Source organism: Myotis lucifugus, unplaced genomic scaffold (genome assembly GCF_000147115.1).
Source record: "Myotis lucifugus unplaced genomic scaffold, Myoluc2.0 scaffold_504, whole genome shotgun sequence".
Classification (NCBI taxonomy): Eukaryota; Metazoa; Chordata; class Mammalia; order Chiroptera; family Vespertilionidae; genus Myotis; species Myotis lucifugus.
In genome coordinates, this window is record NW_005871552.1 from 409319 (window position 1) to 419863 (window position 10545).

Below are 10545 nucleotides of genomic sequence, written 5' to 3' on the forward strand. Positions count from 1 at the left end.
CCCCGCCCGTCCGCGCGGGTCCCGGGACGGGGCGGACCGGGTGGCTCTGCTGCAGCCGCGGGGCGAGCTGGGACTGCCGCCCAGGACGCGGGCCGCCCGCCCGGCCCGTTCCCCCGTCGGACCCTCGGTCTCCGCCGCTCTCACCCCGTCTTCGACCCCCAACGGTCGCCACTACCGCCCGCAGCTCACCTCCCCGGCCGCTGCCGCTGCTGCCGCCGCCGCCGCTACCGCCGCCGCGCGCGATCTCGCGAGACTTCGCTCCCCTCGGGCTTCCCGGCGCTTCCCCGCCCTCCCGCGGCCGGCGCGCACGGACCGGAGCCTGGAATAGACGCGGCGCGCTCCCTATAAGCTGCCCCCAGCTTCGGGGTCTGGCCTAGCGGTGCTTGGCGCCCTGCGTCCCAGTCGTTACATCCATTCCGCCCACCGCCGTGCAGGTGAAGGGTTAAAAGCCAGGTGCGAGACCGGCGGCCGCCACCCTCTCACCTGGCCGGCCGGTGCGCGTGCGCATGCGCGCGCCTGGAGCCCTGGACCTGGGAGCCTTTGCAAAGGCTCTGGCCTCAGTGACAGTAATCCCAGCAGCTGGTCTCCAGGGCATATGTGTGCCCAGTGCTTTTAAAACTCCCTTCGGGTCCTCGCAGCAGCCCCCAAGAAATGGGTATTACCATACTCCCCATTCCAGAGAGGGAGAAATGGAGGCCTGGCAAGGTTAGGTCACTAGCTCCAAGGCACAAGGTAGGAATTGGCATCTGGGGTTGTCTGACTCCCAAGCCACAGCTCCATTTCCCCCTCCATGACAAGCCCCCACAGGCCCTGCCCCTGCCCCCCTTCTGCTGAGAACACTAGTCTCAGCACCAGTCTTTACTTCCCTCCCAAGGTTCGCCCAGGTGAGAGCCCTAGGCGATTAGTTGCTACAGTCCCTCTGGTTTTTTGGAGCTGCTGTCAGGAAAACATTTCTCCCAAATTACACAACCTTCCCAAAGGCCTCCCTGTTCCAGGCCCTGTACCGCGCCCTGAACACGATCTGAATATATTTTGTTCTATCGCCTCTCCAGACCTGTGGCATTTTGATGATGGTAGAGAGCATAGTAGTTCTATGGGACACAGGACATAGAACCAGAATGTATGTGATATTAGGGGGCATAGAGAACCATATGACTACTTCTTAAGGGTAAAATCGTAACATTATAAACAGTAGTTTCCCCATATCCAGGGTTTCGCTCTCTGCCGTTTCAGTCACCTGTGGTCAACCACAGTCCAAAAATATTAAATGGAAAATTCCAGAAATAGTTCATAAGTTTTAAAGTGCAGGCCATTCTGACTCCTGTGATGAAATCTCGAGCCTTCCGTTCCGTCCAGACCGGGACATGAATCATCCCTCGGTCCAGCTATCCTTGCTTTATGTGCTCCCCTTCTGTTAGTCACTCAGTAGCTGCCTCTCTTATCTCATCAAATGCCTTAGGATCATAGTGCTTGTGTTCAAGTAACCCTTTTTTCATTGTATGTATGTATGTATAGGAAAAAACATAGTATAGATGAGAGTTCAGTACTATCCCAGGTGTAAGGCATCCACTGGGGGTCTTGGAACATATTCCCCACAAATACTATTATTGTCATTGTTTCTAAAGAAGAGGAACTAGCATTTATTGAGGGCATTTCAAGGTCACTACCAATAGTCTTCCAAGTTAGTCATAGGAAAATGGAGACTCAGGGAGATGAAGAAACTGGCCTATGTTTCTGTAATGAGACAGGATTTGCACTTGGGTCTGAATTCAGAGCTAACTACTGCCTTGCACTAAAGTCCCAGGAGCTAGCATGAGCTAGTTGGGCTGGGCCAACACGCTGTTGTAAAATCAAGAGCCTTGGAGGTTCTAGCTATCCCTTCACCATCAGGGCCTTACTCAGCCCACCTGACAGTCACATCAGTGTCAGCAAAAGTTGGCTTGCCCACCCTGCAAGCCTGTCCACTCCCTCCAGAAACAATGCCACTCTCAAAGGTCATAGGCGTCCCTCCATGGGCCAGCATCACTCAAGCCACCCGAGGAAGTGAGAGAGGAAGGGAAATCACATTTGATGAGCAGCAGCAAGGTGTCAAATACTACTCCAGGTGCTATACAGTCATTAACTCATTTAGTCTTCCCAACAGCCCCATGTGGATGGTATAATTGCACCCATTTTAAAGTTAAGAAAATCAAGGAACTAAGAGGGGAGAGAACTTACCAAGGGAACACAGTTGGTAAGTGGGAGGGCTGGGATTACACTTCAAGTCAGGCTATACCCCAAACCACGTACTTTGACCTCAGTGACCAACAAGGTTGTTCCCTGCTCCCAAAAACTTTCGTCTTCATGAAGCTGAAAACCTAAAAATCCCAAGTTCAGGACTCCAGTCTGAGATACTGTATATTTTCCTCCAGGTAGAACAGGCCTCAATATTCTCATCTGAAATAAGGACATAAGCCCAGCCGGTGTTGCTCAGTGGTTGAGTGTCCACACATGAACCAAGAGGTCACTGGATCAATTCCGGGTCTGGGCACATGCCCAGATTGTAGGCTTAATCCCCAGCAGGGGATGTGCAGGAGGCAGCTGATAGATGTTTCTCTCTCATCGATGTTTGTATCCCTCTTCTTTCCTCTCTCTCTCTAAAAAATCAATTAAAAATAAATAAGGAAGGGGTTTCTAAATTCAAAATAATTTATCCTCTTTCTGACTACTCCACGTTTCATATGATATAGAGAGTTCTGTTTTTTTAAAAAAGGATATACATGGGTTGTTGGGAGGATTAACCAAGTTAATATTTGTGAAGCATGTACAAAAGTGCCTTGTACAGGTTAAGCTCTCAATAAATTATAGCTATTATTACCCTGGGGATTTCTGTGATATTTCATTCGTTCCTCATCTCTCAACATAAACTCCAAATCAGTTTGGAGGGATGTGGCCTTATCTGCTCAGGCATAGGGATAAAATTAGTTTCTAGCACTCTGGAAATAATAAATGCTCTTTAATGGACAAAATTACCCCTGTTCTTTCCTCCTGATCATGAAAAGAGACTAAACTCTTCTCCAGCTCTTCCCAGTTTCCTGTAAGACTAGCAGCTGGTTTTTAAAAAGGCTCCCCTTGTATAGAAAAAGTCACCCAAATATTTTTAAGTTGTTGGCAAAAAAAAATTAAGCTGAAACTTTTAAGAGAATTTTGATGAGGCTGGGAGTTAATATAACTATAGTGATATCATGATTGGGGGGAAGGTTTTTACAGGAACTGAAGCTGCCATCACCCTCAGCCATGGTACCCCAAAGTGAGGTTTCTACCCTGACACAAGGCACACCACACGTTCCCATCAATGGCAATGTGTCGCTGTGGAAGTGATTCTCACCATGCAAGGGGTGGATGTAACAGGATCCATTGAAGACATTATAGTTTGAGAAAAACACGCACACAAAAAAACAACTGAGGTGATTCTAATATGCACACCTGTAAAGGCTTAATGTACAGTTCCCAAAAAGCGCTATTTAAATATCTGTTGATCCAAGAGGAATTTTATACATGCCTAAAATGGATTCATTTAAAGCTTACTCATTCATTAAAGACATATTAAGCACGTAAGTGCCAGTTATTGCTTGAGTAGCTATGAGTAAGACAGATCATGGTCCATGTTCTCATCACATTTATGGCCTAGAAGGAGAGAGAGGTGTTAATTAAATAATTGAACCTATAAATGTTGAAATGTTATGTGATAAATAAATAGGATGAAAAGGAACAGCAAATGACTCCCTGACCCCCCCACCCCCACCCCCAAAAAAAAGTCTGGGTGGAAAAGTAGGAAAGAACTTGTTTGAACTAAGTTCTGAAGGATGCATTAGAGTGCACTAGGAGGAGAGGGGAGAACATTCCAGAGATAGGGATGGCATGGATCAGCAAGGAGAAGTTAAGTGTTGGCAGCTGGGAAGACAAGAGGGTGGTAGGGCCTCTATAGGCATCTCAGAGATGTATGTCCCCTGAGCATATGGGGAGAGAGGAGAGAACCCAACTGGAGGCAGAAGAGGGATGTGTTGAATGCCATTGGTCCCCGCATACCCATTCTGCCCTGTTGGCCAATCCAAGCTCATGGAATCCTGATACCTCTGTCCCACTGGTGCTTGGTCAAGGATGACACAGCTGTCATGTCTCTAGCCAATGTTTGATTTGAGGAAATCAGACATTATAAGGTCCCAGCACCCTGGAGCAGAAATTCGGCTGCCAATCTCCTGCCTACCTCGCAACTAGGACTGGGAGATGATGTAGGCTCTGCCAGCCACAGGTGCCACGTGAGGCTGCGCCTGGGTTCTGTTGATGTGACCGGTGGCGAAAGCAGCCAGCTCTGGGGATGGTGGTGGAGAGTGGAGCTCCCGATGGAGAGCTGCACCGGTGCTGACGGCAGTGGTGGCTGCAGTGAGAGCAGACATGGGAGGGTGGCAGCTAGCTCATGGGGCCAGGCCTGCAGTGTGGTTTGGGGCATTTTTCCTAGAAGCTTAGCCTCAAGTTCCTTCCTCCAGCCCACCAATGATTCTGTGGGATATCCAGCTTCCTTTATTACATTCTCCTTTCTGCCCAAACCAGCTAGCATTTCCACCGAGAACGCTGATCCTTCACAGGCAAAGCCCATTGGAGCCAATGAGACTTGGCGAGAGTCTTGCTAAGATTAGTGGCCAGGGGAACTTTCTCTGCTGTGAGAGAGACCTGAGGAAGCCAGCTCATTCTCCCTGCCTGACGCGGACCTCAGTTGCCACCAATGGCTCTTCCCACAACTGTGGGATAAGATAGGGCCTGGGCGGCACAGAGCAGAGCAGAGAAACCAAGGACCCTGAGTTCTTAACATCAACAGCTGCTGGACTGACCCTACACGTACGAGGCCTGGATGTCCCCTTCCCTGAGCTGATGCATGTGGTTAAACCAACTTGAGTTGGCCTCTCTGTTTCTTGCAGCCCAAACATTCACACTGGTGCAGGGAGGAAGGGGGCAACTTATGGGGAACAGGCATGTATCTTCCCTGGCTGTGTCAGGAGCCACCCAAAATCCTGGGCAACCTTCCACATCTACCCTCTGCCCCGCACGCCCCCCCCCTCCCCCGCCACACACACACACACACACACACACATTCCACATACTCCCACCAATATCAATACCATTCAGGTAATCCCTGCCTGGCTTTAAACACTTCATTCATGAAAACACATTCTTTCTGAGCCCCTCCCCTCTTTTGACCATTTCTTTGATGAGCACTGTGTGGTTCCGTTACTTGCTCAGTTCACACATCTGGTACATGGCAGAGCTGAAGGTCTGGAGGCAATCTAGATCCCAAACTTTTAGCCACTAATTTTAATGCTATATACCATCCAGCCTCCTTACATTAAAATATATATCCTTTAGCCAGGGTGCGGGGGGAGAGGGGGGAAGGGGAATAGAAAAAGAGCTCAAATCCACCTTCATATTTGTTTTCTGGCTTTGAGCAAGCTTCTTGGGTCTCACTTGGAAGTGAAAGTGAAGTTAATGATGCAAGCTCCATAAAGTCTGCCAGTCATCTGTGCTGTTTGCCCATGAACTCTGGCTTCCCACCTTCTGGACACATTCAGTATTGTACTTGTGGTCCACTTGGGTGGGGTCATGTGGCTAGTCCTAGCCAAGGAGTGTGTGAATGGAGAGAGTGTGTGTCACTTCTGGGCCACTACTCTGTTGAGCAGAATCCCCAGTCAGTCCATTGTGAACTTATAATATGAGCACAAAACCCAAACCTTTATTGTTTTAAGCCACTAAGAGTTGGGGGTGGATGGTTGTCATAGCACCCATTAGCCTATCCCTGTTAGTACATAAAGTATGTTGATTTGCTCATTTATTCACTCAAGAAACACTTTTCTGCTATGGTTCAAAACCCCAGCTTGACAAGAGAGAAAGCTCAGGCTGCAGTCCTGAAGATTCTGGTTCAACATGTCTAGATGGGGCCCAGACCCCTACAGTTTGGGGACTACTGATTTACTGACAAGCCTGAGACTCTTGCTTACTATTGGGCCACCATGTGATGGTAGAGTAGAACAGGGTCCCTCTCCTTGATGTTCACATAGGGTGGGAAGGACAGGTGCAAACATGCAAACATGGTTAGGTGATCTGGAACCTGTGAAGTTAAGCGAGGAGCTTCATAAAGCTCTATGTGTGATAGATAGTGGACTTGCATCCTGGCAAACTCCTTCATCAACTCTGTGACCCAAGACCAGGTACTTGGGCTCTCTGAGCCTCCGTTTCCTCATTCTAGCATTCATAGTATCATTTGTCTCTGTTTTCCAAATATGAAAATTGAAACCATGGTCACACAGCTAGTATGTGGATGTACTGGAATTCACCCCCAGGTCCTTCTGTATCTACAGTCCACATTCTTTAAAAAAAAAAAAATACACACACACACACACACACACACATACATACACACAATAATAAAACAGAAAGATGCAAATTGACCATACCTTCATGACACCCACCAGCCAATCAGGAGTAAGTATGCAAATTAACCCAACAAAGATGGTGGGTTAATTTGCATACACATGCGCCAAGCGGCCAGGGGCGGGCAGGACGCTTGGTCATCACCATGGCGATGATGCAGGCATTCCACACCGCCCCAGCTGCTACGGGCCTCTGGGCAGCATGGGAAGGCAGAAAGGCGGCTCCGGGCCAGAGTGAAGGTGGTGCTGGCAGCGAAGGTGGTACCTCGTGTGTGTGTGTGTGTGTGTGTGTGTGTGTGTATGTGTGTGTGTATATATATACATATATATATATATATATACACACACATATATATATTATTGATTTATTATTGATTTATTATTGATTTTAGAGAGGGAGAGAGAGACAGAAACTTCAATGATGAGGCAGAATCATTGATCGACTGTCTCCTACACACACCACCCACTGGGGACCAAGCCCGCGAATCAAACCATGACCTCCTGGTTCATGGGTTTATGCTCAACTGCTGAGCCACGCCAGCCGGTGAGCCCACATTTTTAAACACTTAGCTGGTTCACACAAGGCCCCTGCTTATCTCTCTAGTGATAGCTCTTGTCTCCCCCTTCACGTACAACCTTATCTTCTAGCCACACTCAAGTGCTTGTCATTCTAGGCCCATGGAGTTATTTCATACCTCCATGCTTTGGCTCAAGTTGGTCACTCTGCTTAGTATACCTTCCCTCCATTCCTGCCACTCTAGCTCCAAACACCGGCTGAATCTTTGGACTCACTTTGATGACCCCATCCTTGGTTCTGTGACCATTCCCCACAGTACGGTCCTGCAAATGGCCTTGCATGCGCCTCCATCATTAGACTGCAGCCTTGTGGAGGGCAGGGCCTTGAGTTCCTGTCTCTGGACCATCTGACTAGCATTGTGGGCACTTGTGCTAAAGCATAAGTCATAGCTACCTGAATACCAACCAGCTCAGCAAAACCAAAACCCTACAGCTCACAAGACAGACCCTCCCAAGAAGACCACATAGCAAAGTATTTCAGAGAGCAGGTGGAGAATTTTAATCCAGCCTTCACCACTTTGTAGCTCTGTGACCCCAAGCACCATACTTAAACCCTCCCAATCCTCAGTTTCTTAGATGTAAAATGGGACAAATGAAAGTACTTCCTCACACAATTGTTGTGAGAATTCAGTGAGATACAATGTATACAGTAAACTTATACATACTGCCCTGCTTACAAGAAAGGACTGAATTAAAGTCCAGCCACCTTCATAACTGTTATGATTGCCATCATTGTCTACTTATTATTATTATTGCTACCACTACACTCAGCATGTCCCCATTGCTATCATTATTAATCACCACATTCTTCCTCCCTTTCCAACAAGCCCTAGGTGACTTTGCTAAGGATTCCTTCCAAGAAAGGATAGTATTCTTGGAATTCTTGAAATGAGTTCTTCATTGTCTCCCTGATGGTTCAGTGCCCACAACGATTTAATACCCCTAGTGCCCCCCAGAAGCTGCCCAGTTGGCTCCTCAGGAAGTTGTGTTTGCCAAGACCTTCTCATCTAGGCTTCCTGGATGCAGCTAAGAAAATATGAGCTCTCCTGAGGCTCCCCCTCTCCCTGACTTGACATCATCTCGCTCTGGGGCATTCTGAGTTCATTCCTGGTCAGCCCAGGCCACTGCGAGAGTGGCCCCCACCCCTGGCTCTGGGAGTGGCAGGATCCCAGTCAAACAGGTCTGTGGGCTTCTGGACTCATTGATAACACTAAAAGGAATAATACCTGGAACCGGCTTATTTCTTTCTTCCCAGAGGGAGCTAAAGGAGTCAGGCTTTTGAGTTTCAAATAATAAATGTTTCATGTGCCATCAGAGTGAGCAACTCTTACCCTTCCTAACTTATTTTTCACACATCCGGAGTGTGGTGGGCAAAATTTGGGTTTTCAGTAAAGCATTCCTTGAGGTTTCATGCAGAAAAACTCCAAGCTGTTATGAAAGGACGGAAGAACAGAAAATTCCCCCGGGAACAGGGAACCAAACCTCAGACAAGAAAATAAAGGAAAATGTAACCTTGGCTTTTCTGATTAAAAAAAAAGACTGAAGACCAGCCATGAAAGGTTTCTGCTAAGACCTGCTGTTTGGTGAAAATTCACAGGATCTATGAAAGGGAAATAAAGATGGATGTTGGGAGGGGAGGGAGGAGAAATCAATGAGGAGAAAAGAGGGCAGAGCCAGCAAGAGGCAAAGTGTTCCTAGGAGCAAAGACAGTAGTCCAGGTAAGAGGACCACTGGGTGAGTTTTATGCAGGGGGCTGGAGAAGAAAAGAGGCGAACTTTTTTTTCTTTTTCAGAACCATGTTGATGCTCAACTGCTCAAATAAATTTGCATTCCCATCTCAACTGACTCATTTGGCTGGAACAATGAGCTCACATTCCAGAGTCTGGGCTGACCCTCATGCACCCCACTGCCGATAAAATATAAAGTGTGTAATTAGTGCTTTTTTGCACTAAGATAGACCATGCAATCTGTTGGGTTCTCCTTTGTCTAGCTTCTGACTGCAACGTCTAGTAATGCTGTGTTCTCATGTCAGCCATTTCCAGGGAGGAAGGATGAGACAGAAACATTTTTTACAATTTATCAAGATTTAAAGATCAGCCCTTCAATTAAAAAAAAACAAAGTTATAAATAAGAAAAGTTATAAATAAAGAGGGAGGCAAGCATGACCCTATAGTAATGAACTGAAATCAGTAGTTTTAGTATGAAAAACAAAAAGGTTGTTAAATAGATACATAGATACAGATATAAATATACTAGATGTGTGTGTATGCATGGATTGGTATACAGAATATATTTCCAAGCTCTGAACACTGAGAGGGCCTAGAAGCAAGGATTGCCCAGTAGCAATGAGCACATTTACCACCCAGATCTTGGTTTCTAAACACCATTCTCCAATGAAAGGAACCAGGGCTCCTTATAGAAGTGGTTGATTACAGACCTGAGGCAGGAAAAATATAAGATGGACCTCGAACCAGAAAATAGGGAATTGTGGTGCCAGATAATAGGGAATTGCTAAAAAAAAAAAAAAAAAAAAAAAAAAAAAAAAAAAAAAGAAGAAGAAGAAGAAAAGAAAAAGAAAGAAAGAAAAAAAGTTGGGGCTTGTTGAAAATATTTTTTTAAAAAATATATTTTATTGATTTTTTACAGAGAGGAAGGGAGAGGGATAGAGAGTTAGAAACATCGATGAGAGAGAAACATCGATCAGCCGCCTCCTGCACACCCCCCACTGGGGATGCGCCCGCAACCAAGGTACATGCCCTTGACCGGAATCAAACCTGGGACCCTTCAGTCCGCAGGCTGACGCTCTATCCACTGAGCCAAACCGGTTACGGCTTGTTGAAAATATTTAGGAGTTAACCTTAAAGAGCTTTCAATGGCCAAAGCTGGAATAGTTTGAGCAATAAAACAATGACAGTTGGATTAAAAGCCACAGAATAAAATAAGTACCCATGATTCCATATTAATTATAGACACCACACTAATCAAGTGATTGAGGTTAATGTCAGTAATAATAAGCCAGGTTGCTATGAACCCCTGATACAATTCAATGAGGAGGGCACTTTACCTCTGTGGTGCCCTTTTCCAGACCCCCTGTCACATCGGAAGAAAACATGAGACAAACCCAAACTGAGGGACATTCTACAAAATACCTGACCAGTATTTTTTTAAGTGCCACTGTCATGAAAGACAAGGGAAAACTGAGGAGTTGTCACATATTGGAGGAGAACAAGGACATATGATAACTAAGTGGGAACTTGCATAGAAAAGAATATTAGGGTAAAACACTGGTGAAATCTGAAGGAAGTCCATGGGTTAGTTAATGTTGTATCCATGTTAATTTCTTCGTCTTGCTATCATTATAGAAGATGCTAACATTGGGAGGTGCTGGGTGAAGAGTATATGGAAATATTTTGCTGAAAGTTTAAAATCATCCTATGTAATAATAGGGGAAAGATGCAAATTGATCCTACAGGGCAGAACGGACCATAACCATCTACTGGGGCCAGTT

At 46.5% G+C, this 10545-nt stretch overlaps 1 protein-coding gene across 6 annotated transcripts in view; it reads right to left on the reverse strand.

Moving 5' to 3' along the window:
* MKL2 (MKL1/myocardin like 2) overlaps window positions 1-276 on the reverse strand; it is a 188789-nt gene extending 188513 nt beyond the window's left edge. For all 6 annotated transcript variants that reach the window (XR_002826495.1, XM_023744978.1, XM_023744982.1 and 3 more), the window contains exon 1: window positions 190-276. The gene's annotated coding sequence lies outside the window, so the exon portion shown is untranslated. The remainder of the gene's footprint in view (window positions 1-189) is intronic.
* Between the last annotated feature and the right edge of the window lie 10269 nt (window positions 277-10545).